The sequence below is a fragment of the Miniopterus natalensis genome, chromosome 9, assembly GCF_054644295.1.
Source record: "Miniopterus natalensis isolate mMinNat1 chromosome 9, mMinNat1.hap1, whole genome shotgun sequence".
NCBI classification, from domain to species: Eukaryota; Metazoa; Chordata; class Mammalia; order Chiroptera; family Miniopteridae; genus Miniopterus; species Miniopterus natalensis.
The window spans coordinates 60,149,554-60,161,061 of record NC_142089.1 but is presented as its reverse complement, the minus strand read 5'-3'; the positions used below and the strand labels follow the sequence as shown (position 1 = coordinate 60,161,061).

At 40.6% G+C, this 11,508-nt stretch overlaps 1 pseudogene; it reads left to right on the top strand.

Annotated features, from left to right (window-relative positions):
• Positions 1–4,444: 4,444 nt before the first annotated feature.
• On the top strand, positions 4,445–5,450 carry LOC107534668 (homeobox protein NANOG-like; annotated as a pseudogene).
• The last annotated feature ends 6,058 nt before the right edge of the window (positions 5,451–11,508 follow it).

Sequence of the window (11,508 nt, the reverse complement as noted above, 5' to 3'; positions counted from 1 at the left end):
TTAGAAAAATTTAGACTATATCTAGAATAAATTGCTTACAGATTATTTTGTGGATACCCTATAGGAACATAGATTATCTACAAAAAGTCAGTATTGCGTATGTCCACCCGACACCTTCATCCATGCAGAGTCCCAGTTGCTGGTTTTCTCCTACAACAGTGCTTTATGACTGCCTAATCCTATATCGAGTGTCTTCCCCCTGCGAGTTAAGTATCTTAAATGGAATTTGGTTTTGCAAAGATAAACCAAAAGCTGAGTTTGTGTAAGGGTTCAAGAAATGGAATTGCTCTTCAAAACCGAAGAGTTTGGAATTCTTCAGGCCACACAGAAGGGAAGGGGTAGGGAGGGGAGGAAGAGTCAGAGGAGTAGGGGAGAGATAGCAAGAGAATTAGCAGGGCGGTGCTGTGTAGTGTGGAGGGGGGACTCCAAGGACCTGTGGGAACAGAAGTGCCTAACTTCCATTATCTTTAAAAAAGTGATTTTTACTCCCCCAGTGGAGCCACCAGCACCGTTTCTATTCTCCACCAAAGCAGCAGATGGTGAGAGATAAATGATACGCACTATCTCAAATCATTCAAGACCTATTGCTAACTAGAGGCTCTGAAAATGCAGTGACCCACCCAACAGGGCAGAGAGGTGAGTAGTGGTTTCAGTGAGAAGCCCAGGATGTCTTTCCCTAGGACTTGACAGAAACAGTGGGGAGGGCATCAGACTTGCCTTAAATTGTGAAATGGAGGTTTAAACATATCTTAGTAGGGTAAGTGTCACATAGGAAAAAGTTTGCAAATATAGAACCCAAGGCAAATAATTTATCTGAGCACAACTACTGAAAAAAAAAAGTTAGCAAATCAAAGAACTAGTTAAACTTCTTATGGCAGCTCAAAACAATCATTATAGTTTCTCTGGGGTACTTAACTCTAAAAATTAAATTGAATAAAAGAAATATTGTTCATTGAAAATCTTAATTGTTCCAGTGAATTTCTTTCATGATCAAATATCCAACTGACTGCTCAGAAAACCCGAATAGTTATATTTATAATCCTCATGATGACCCCAAAGGATTCAGAAGATGTAAAAAAATTATGGCATTGCATAGAATTTTGACTGCCTTTGCTGAATTGATATTGTTATTATTAATATTAATTTATTAATATTGTTACTTATGTACTTATATTTTTTATACCACTGGATAAAGTGCAGCTTTGCATTCCTTAAAACCGCCTTGTACATAGTAAATGAGAATATGTGCTGAATTGAACTGACAGTCTTCCCAATGTGAATCACATGTAATAGAAGGGACTAAAACCTAAGTTGTCTTAGTAATCTAACATTTGCTTTGAAAAAGGTAAGAATGTGTTTATGAGGCTTTTAGACTTATTGTTTCTATTATAAAATTAAAATATAACTTAGGATCACCTGAATTGGTATCACTCCTTTCTTCTAAGAAGCTCATTGGTCACCATGGCTTTCAAGGTCAATTTTTAAGTAATAGATGACCATTGCCTATTCCATAAGGACTTCTGTCCACCCCTGGCCCAGGGACAGGTGTATTGCTTAGAAGAGAGAAATGGCTCTGAGGGAGAGAGAGAGAGAGAGAGAGGGAGGGAGAGAAAAGTAACCTATTTACTTCTAAAAATTTGAAAATGAATATAACCTCTGTAAACATTTCATAAATACTTTTTCAGTCTTTTTCCCCCCTGAACTTTTTCTTTCATAGTTATGATTATACACTATACATTCTGTTGGTATTTGTGTGTGTGTGTGCACACGTGTGTGTGTTTCCTCACTGTTCATGCAAATTTCAAGACAAGTGCTTAGTGACCTAGATAAACATCTTTTGACATTTCTCAAGTTGTGGGTAAGGATTGATGGAAGATTCATAACTTAGAGGTAGGGGCTCTGCAATGTAAAGTTCTTTGGAAGACTAGCTACAAATATTTTCCATGGTCAGGAAGATAGAATTTGTCCATGTTTGAGGTAGTGACTGATGCATACAGAGTACCTTTGTATCGTCAAGTGCATGACAAAGGAATGCTGACAGGTGGCAGGGAGTGGGTGAGTGTGACTACCCATCCCATGGTGAGTGCTTTGTGTAAGAGCTTGTTTACAGTTGTCTGGCCCTCTTTCCTCTTAATTGCTCCACTGCAAGTGTGGTCTCTTGACATGTTTGTCTCCTACGCTCCTTGGCTCTCTCGCTTCCTCTCTCTCTCTGTCTCTCTCTCTCTCTCTCTCTCTCTCTCTCTCTCTCGGAGTCACCTCGGGTTGTAAACCCAAAGGTCTTATTCTAGGTCATGATTATGTTTCATTTGCTCAAGACTCCTTCTAGACTTCCTGGAATGCTAATTCCAAGAGAATCTCCTTTGTTCTCCAACACTCACCTTTAAGTGTGACCATTGGACCTTTTCCTGGGCAAAGAGCACGCTCCAGTGCTCTGCTCTGGGGGAAACTCCCGAGATGTTTCATGCAGAGCAAGATCCAATCTGCCCAGATCGGGTTCCTGCTGCATAAAAAACAGCTCTCAGGGGTTCGCCCCTGTGGCTACCACTCTGCTTCCTGCTCCTGGCTGCCTTCCAAGTCATTTACAATGACTGCCATTTTCTTTTCACTAACTTTAGCCTCCAAGCCATGTACCTGGTCCTCACGTGGTCACTGCCTTTTGAGGCCAATAGCTCCTCCGCTCCTATCTCTCCATCCACTGTGGACTTTGGAGACTGGCCCAGTTTTTTGACTCGAATTTTGTTCAGCATTGCTTCCCCTAAGGCTCTGAGCAGCCACTCACACCTAAGAGTGGTTGTCTGCATTGAGCGGGAAATACTCTGAGTTGAGGAATCCTCTTCTCTCACTGTGCTGGGCTTCTAGAATCTTCCTGGTACATCTGAGACTGCTGGGCCTGGAGCAGAGTAAATCCCTCAGTACTCCTGAGCTGTCCTCAGCTATTGTCCTTCATCGCAGAAACACCCACAGTAGTGCAGGGATTGGCATCTGCTTTAAGTGAAAGGTAAGTTTCATAAACTGACTCAGAACGATGGCATTAAGACAGCATTATTGCTTAGGAGAAAAAAATGTTTGTGTTAACCACCACTTATTGAGTCTCCAGAATGGGTCATGTTCTCGACATATGTTATTTCATTTTATTATCACAAAAAATATGGGAAAATAGATATTGTTATCCTAATCACAGGTGAGCAGAAGCTGAGAAGACTGAGAGATGTACCCAAAGGTACATGGCTACTTAATGGCAAAACTGACATCCAAACGAGGCCTGACTGACTCCAGATTCCTGGCTCTCAGCCACCATGTTAACCGCCTCCCACAGAGGAAACACTGAGATCCCCCCTTCACTGGCGTAAAAGTACGGGCCACATTATAGGGTATTTGGAATCTGTCCTAACCAGTCAATGATTTACAGGGTCCAACTATATGCAAGGTACCTTGGCAGGTACAGCGAAGGACGAGCCAAAGGACAACGCAATCCTTGCCCTGAAGTTGGAGAGAGAACATCAAACTGAGTGCTGGATAAAAATGCAAGTTAATGGACAATAGGTGCAACGCAAGAGGTACCGCAAGTAACACGAGAGAATTTACCATATACCAGACCCTGTTCTTTACAAAAAAATGTTTCATTGTGGCATAATATGCTTTTTAACCTTTTTGTGATATAATATACATCACAAAATGGGACACAGTGAAAGCAGTCCTAAGAGGGAAGCTCACAGCACTACAGGCCTACCTCAAAAAGCAAGAAAATTTTTTAGTAAACCTATCTAACCCTACACCTTAAAGAATTAGAAAGCTCCCCTGTGAAGTCATCTGGACCAGGGCTTTTGATTGCTGGGAGTTTCTTTAATTACTGCTTTGATTTCATCAGTTGTTATTGGCCTCTTCAGATTTTCTGATTCTTTTTGATTCAGTTTTACATGATCTCACTCATATGTGGAATCTCATAAACAAAATAGACTGAGAACAAAATAGATCCAGAGACAAAGAAGCATGGAACAGACTGAGGAATCACAGTGGGAAGGTGAGGGTTGGGGAGTGGGTGGGAAGAGATTAACCGAAGAATTTATATGCATATGGGCATAACCCATGGACACAGACAGTGTAGTGAAGGCCTGTGGGGGTGGTGGGGCGGATGCGGGGTGGAGGGGATCAATGGGGAAAAAAGGGGATATCTGTAATTCTTTCAACAATAAATATAAATTTAAATAAATAAATCAATCAATAAAATAAAATAAAAGCTTTAGGATGCCCATAATAACAGTATATTTTCTAAATTCTTTGGGGTCATAATCAGGATTACAAATACATTTTGGGTTTTTAAGCTTTATCAAGGATGGCTATTTTATGGGATGATTGGCAGCTTATGACATGACAGCTCAAAAAGATTGAAATGGGAGCTTTTATAAAATTGACTGTTTGGCACCTGTTACTACTGCAAAGCAACATGAGTGTGGATTCGGCTTGTCCCCAAAGCCTGCCCTGCCACAAAGCATCCGATTCTAGGGAACCTTCACCAGTGTCTAAGATTTATGAGACTGAAGAAAACTATGCATCCTTGCAAATGTCATCTGCTGACACACTCCACATGGAGACTGCCTCTTTTCTTCCTTCCTCCATGGATCTGCTTATTCAGAACAGCCCTGATTCTTCCACCAGTCCCAGTGTAATACTACCCACTTCTGTAGAGAACAGGACAGTGAAGGAGGAGAAGAGAGTCCAGGTCAAGACACAGAAGATCAGAACTGTCTTCTCACAGACCCAGCTCTATGTGCTCAATGAGAGATTTCAGAGACAGAAATTTCTCAGCCTCCAGCAGATGCAAGAGCTTTCCAACACCCTGAACCTTAGCTACAAACAGATTAATACCTGATTCCAGAACCAGAGAACAAAATGTAAGAGGTGGCAGAAATACAACTGGCCAAAGAATAGCAACCTTGTGACTCAGACCAGCTCAACAGCTACAGAGTACCTGGACCTCTCTTCCTGTCACCAGGAATGCCTGGTGAACACGTCTGGAAACCTTTTAAGGTGGAAGAACTAGACCTGCAGTAACCTAATGTGGAGCATCCATTCCTGAAACATCCCATCTTGGAACTACCATTCCTAGAAGAGTCAGACCTGGTGGCCGACACCTAGAATAACATGCTTGGAACAACCAGGCCTGGAACAACCAGTTCTACGGTTATGGAGAGGAATCCCTGCAGCCCCAGACCCAGTTCCAGCCAAACCCTGTCAGTAATTTGGAGGCCACCTTGGAAACAGCTGGGGAAAGCTACGATGCAATACTACAGACCCCTAAGTATTCTAGTACCCAACAAACCATGGATTTATTCCCAGATTGCTCCATGAACATAGGGCCTGACTCCATGATTTTTCTATGTGTCTCTGCCTTGATATGTTGCTCCTTGTGCCTAGTGTGCCAACTTGGAGGGGGTGGGGGTGGGGTATGACTGGAGTCTAATCGAAGAGGTTTCTGTAGCCTTGCTGCTATAGACAATGATAAAAGATGTCTCTGGCTATAGATAATTAGATATAATACTATTTTGGATAACTCTGTGATCTAGAACCTTAACCTCAAGAACAGAAAGTAAAAGTACAAAGATGTGTGATAGAGGGTTATTTGTATTTTCTGGGATTAGGAGGCTTGTTGAAAACCTCGCTTCAGGTGAACGGTTGAGCTATGAGATGCTTCTCTGATTTCTTCTGCCCCTGTCGCTGTTTTACTACAAACACTAATTTATTACTCAAGTATTTGTAAAAGATGTTTTGCATTTTGTTGTATCATGATAATTATACCAGTTTGTCTGGTTGGTTTATAAGTTTAAATGCAAATAAATAAAACATCTATCTTACCACTTAAAAAAATGAAAGATGAAATGGGACTTTTTCTCTCTCTGTCTCCCTCCCTCCCCTCTCCCTTCCATCCTCTCTCCCCCTGGCCCCTCCAATTTGATTGGGAAATAGTGAAATAAGGTTTTTAGCACAGCAGAAGTGGACCCTGACAGGAAGCATTCAGAGCAGCCATGATGCAGTAATTGCCAGGCCGACAAAGGCTTGTGTGCAGTTAGCTGATGTAGGAATGTGATACCTGAGAGCACGGAGTGAGGGGTGATCGTAAAAAGAGGAGAGAAAACCAATACAAGAATGCATCCCCCCTATGGGTTGATAACCCCTAAAGGTGTTCAGTTACTTTTGAGGATCTTTTGAGAATCATGAAATATGCCTCAAAATTATCCACTCAAAGGAAAAAGAGGGAAGCATTTATCCCTAGGTTCCAGTCCTCTTTTGGACAAAGGTTGTCACTTGGAGAGTTAACTCCTGTTGGGGGCGCTGGTCCGCAGGGGCGTCCCTTGTGTCAGAGTCAAAGAAACCCTGGCAAAGCTGGTTGAAATGAGAAGCTTTGATCACTGCAGCACACCTGGAATAGGCAGTCCAGAGGTCCCAAATATGATTATAAGAGGTGTCTGATACAATATTGTCTGCACTTCTTACTCCAGGCAGTCCCCTGGACCACAGTAAGCCCAGAAAGCAGGGTTATTCTAAGGGGGCCTAGGGAGAGAGACCTCACTGAGGTAGACACCAAAGGCTTTCAACTCCTATTATCCAGAACTTTCTTCTTCAGTACTCTGTCCACAGTTTAAATTCATTTCTTAAAGAATATCATAATAAATGAGAAAGCAAAAAAAAATCCAAGGACGGCACACTGTACATACACATTTGTATTAAAAACATTTCTTTTGTTATTATTGTGAAAAGGAAGGAAATCCACCCTTTTGAAAGGTGTTTGCACCTTTGGGGTTACACCTTTTTCAATGTAAGTGACAATATCTTTATGTAGAAGAGGGTAGGGGTAGTCTGGAAAAGTTATATATATATATATATAATATGTAATGTTACTTTTATTAGTTCCTGTTTGTTTTTTTAAATAATAAGAGTTAAGTAAATCAGATCGCATTTAAAAACTCATTTTTAAAGGCCCCTATTAAGAACCTTGGCATTGACTTCATTTCAAGGTAATCGTTACAATAAATGACATTTGAGAACTCGAAGGCCTGTATCATAGGAGAGTCACTTCAGAGATTTCAATCAGAAAATAATATCGAGGGTTCGTCAGGTGAGGGACGATTTGTCTAGTGAGGTAAGCAATTGCCCTTTGTACCTTCAATGCTTGTCCTTCCCAGGGACCTGACAGAGTCACATCAGCTATCATTTCATGAAACAAAGTTCATGTCCTTATTTTAACTAAGCCTCTCTTCACAGTTTGTGTATTGAAAGAAACATGCACAAACAACACAGCTACAAAAATATGTGAAGCAAACACTGATAAACTGCAAGGAGAAATAGACACATCTACAATTGCAGTTAGAGACTTCAACAGCCCTCTCTCAACAACTGATAGAACAATTAGACAGGAAATCAGGAAGGATATAGAGGAAACGCAACAAGACCATCATCCAACAAGACCCAATAGACATTTATAGAACACCCCGCTCAGCAACAGTAGAACACATATTCTTTTCAAGTACCTATGAAACATATAACAATATAACTATATCCTTGGCTATAAAATAAACCTAAATGAATATTTAAAAATTGAAATTATACAAAAACAATGGAGTCAAACTAGAAATCAATAACAGAAAGTTAACAAGAAAATCTTCAAACACTTGAAAACGAAACAACACAGCTCTATGTAATTCATAGGTCAAAGAAGAAGTCAATGTCATTGAAAACAGAAAAGCAAAAGAGAAAGATCAATGAAACAAAGAGCTGGTTCTTCAAAAAGATCAATAAAATTAGCAAATATCTGGAAACACTGACAAAGAAAAAAAAAGGCACAAATTACCAATATCAAGAATGAAACAGGAGATGTTGTTACAGACGCCATGGACATTAAAGGAGCAATACAGGAATATTATGAAAACTCTACACCCATAAAGTTAACAACTTGGATGAAATGGGCCAATTCCTCAAAAAAGCACAAACTACCACAAATCAGTCAACATGAAATAGATCATTTGAAAAGTTTTGTAAGTATTAAGGAAATTGGATTTGTACCCTTAAAACTCCCCAAAATGAAATCTCCAAGTTCATACAGTTTCACTGGAGAATTCTACTAAATAGTTAAACAAGAATTAACACTAATTATATACAATCACTTCCAGAAAATAGAAGAGGCAGGAATATTTTCCAGTTCATTTTAGAAAGTTAGTATTGTCCTCCTGATACCAAAACCAAATAAAGACAGTACAAAAAAAGAAGTACTCAAAACCAATATCTCTCTGAATATATATGTGAAAATTTTAACAAAATATTAGCAAATTGAATTTAGCAAAGAATTATACTTGCATGACTAAGCGGGGTTTATTCCAGGAATACTAGGCTGATTCAACATTCAAAAATCAATTAATGCAATTCATCACATCAACAAGCTAAAGAAGAAAAATCATATGGTCATGTCGGTAGATGTAGAAAAAGCATTTGACAAAACCCAACACCCTGAATATTATTCCATTGTGTGAATATTCCACAATGTATTTATCAATCAATTCTTGATGGGCATTTAGGTTCATAAGTTGTTGTGAACTTCCACAAACTGAACACATGCATGTAACCAGCACTTAGGTCAAGATCCAGAAGCCTTCCTCCTGTTCCCTTCTAGTGACTGTGCCCCAAGAGTAACTGACATTTTTATTTCAAATGTTATTTAATTTTTTAAAATAGTACCTATTAACTGCTTCACTTAGGATTTTTAAATTTTTATTATTTTTATTATTATTTTTTTTTATTTCAGACAGAAGAAAGGAGAGGAAGAGAGAGAGAGAAACATCAATGATGAGAGAGTCATTGATCGGCTGCCTCCTGCACGCCCCCTGCTGGGGATGGAGCCCACAACCCGGGCATGTGCCTTGACCAGGAATCAAACCGTGACCTCCTGGCTCATTGGTCGATGCTCAACCGCCGAGCCACGCCCAGCTGGGCACTTAGGATCTTTTCAAAAAGGGTCTTCAGCTGTTGATAGTTATCATGTTTGTAATAAAAGATTTTAGGGGGATAAAACAAGTCATCCATGTTTAGATCTGAGGTGATCCTATGACATTTTAGACTACCTCAAATGTGAAGTCTTTCTATCTCCATTTCATTTAATATAACACACCTTCTGGTTCAAAAAAAAACCTAGAAATGATTTACTCAGCACTTCTATATAGACTCTTTTTTTATTGAATTTATTGGGGTGACATTAGTTAATAAAATTATGTAAGTTTCAGGTATACAATTCTATAAGACATCATCTGCATATTGTATTGTGTGTTCACCCCAAGTCAAGCCTCCTTCCGTCACCATATATCTCCCCTTCCCCCTTTCGCTGTGGTAAGCATCACACCGTTGTCTGTCTCTTTGCAGTTTATTTTCTTCTTTGCCTAATTCCTTCATCTGAGATGACTTCAGTCAGATTAGCATTGAAGGGCTGCAGCCCCAGGATGAAGCAACAGTACGCTTCTGACTTAATCAAACAGACCCACCCATCGATAACCTCTGTCCCCAGATTTAACATGCCGTTCAACACTCCCCTAATTTCTTTGATGATTTTTAAAAATAATTGTGGAAAAATCATCTGACAGATTATTGATAGTAGCAGGGGGAGCGACGATGGGGTTGTCGGGGAAGGTGAACTGCAGAAATGCCCCATTTCCCCTTGGTCACAGGCTGGGAAGAGAGAGATCAGCAGACAAGCCCTCTCAATGAAGAGAGGGAAGAAACCTCCCAGGACAAAGGGCAGGGGAAGCAAGGGTAAATTGATTGGCCCTGTCTGTTAATTATGTTTGTCCCCTCTTGCTCCCACGTTATTGTGGGGTCATTGTATTGTTTGTCAGGTGATTAAAATTAACAGAAGAATATTTAAGGCTTTGCTAGAGGCAGGAGTTTCTTATGACTATATCAACTTCGCTTTAAAAGATATATATCAAATTATGTATATACATCCCAGAGACAGGATTGAGGCACTGCTTATCTATTTCCTCAATGGCAACAGGACAACTACAAAAGTTTATAGTTGTGCCCTGGCTGGTGTTGCTTGGCAGTTAGAGCATTGGCCCGCGAACTGAAGGGTTGCGGGTTCAACTCCTGGTCAAGGGCGAGTACCTGGGTTGCAGGTTCAATCCCTGGCCCTAGTCGAGGTGCGTGTGAGAGGAGACCAATCAATCAATCAATCAATCAATATGTCTCTCTCACATGGATGTTTCTCCCTCTCATTCTCTCCCCCTTCCTCCCTCCCTCCCTTCCGCTCTCTCTAAAAATCAATGGAAAAAATATCCTTGGGTGGGGATTAACAACATTAACAACGAAAGTTTATAGTTTCTGCCAGCCAGATTGTAAGAGCAAATGCTCTCTCCTTAAAGGTCGTATTTGGTCTACACAACATGCCCTTTGAACAGGTACTTAAAATAAACAGAATATGAAATAAGAGCTCACATGGTAACTTTTGGCTGCCTTCCTAGGTGTTCAAATAGGAGATGAAGTTAGATATTAACATCTGACCTCCTCTCCTGGGCAAGCAGTGGGCCCTGCAGGTGAGCATGGGAGGGTGAAGCTGGCCAGCAGCCATGGACTTGGGTTCAAAGGGGTCCAAAGCCTCCTTGTCAGTTGAGGTCATCTTGAGAAGCAAAGCATAGTTAGTATCAGTTGAAAGACTTTAAACTGCAAGTAACAGCATAGTGAGAAGTGATAGAGTAGTGGTTAGGTCTGTGGGTTCTGAGCCAGATCTGGGTTCAAATCCTCACTTTGCCACTTAACTAGCTTTATGACCTGAGCAAGATATTTAAGCTCTCTGTATCATAGTTTCCTTATCTTCCAAATGAAGGGAATAATAAACCTACAGGTTTGTTATAAGCCTTAACTACATGACTCATTTAAGGTACAGAAGAGGGCTCAGAACTTAGCTGGGTATATGGCAACAAGGAATAGAATCCCCTATGCAAACAAACTTAAACATTTAAGAAATGTATTATGTTTCATAACAGGACAGTGGGAGTTACAGTTGGCTGACTGAGCAGCACAACATTGTCATCACCTCTGTTCTGCAATCCTGAATAGTGGCTTCATTTTCAGGCTGGTAGAGAATGGCTGCAGAAGCTCCAGACATCACATCTGGAAATAGGATGTGTTTCGTTCTCTGGCCTTCTTTTAAGAGACAAGGATACCATTCCAGAGAAGTTCCTCCTCAGACTTCTTTTAAAGCATTGTCCAGAATTGATCTATTGGCAAAGGGAATGAATGGGTTACTTTTAAACCAATCAATTTCATCTCTGAAGCTGGGGGTGAGGTCAGCTTCCCCTGGCTGCTTGGAAGTAAGTGAATATCCAAATGGTGTTCGGGTTTCATCAGGAACTCATCCTGAAGCGGTTGAGGGAATAGTAGAGAATGCATACTGGATAGCCACCTGTCAGTGATCACTACAGTAGGGTGAGCAAAAGCAAAAACCGGCTGCAGGGGTGAGACAGGATGGCA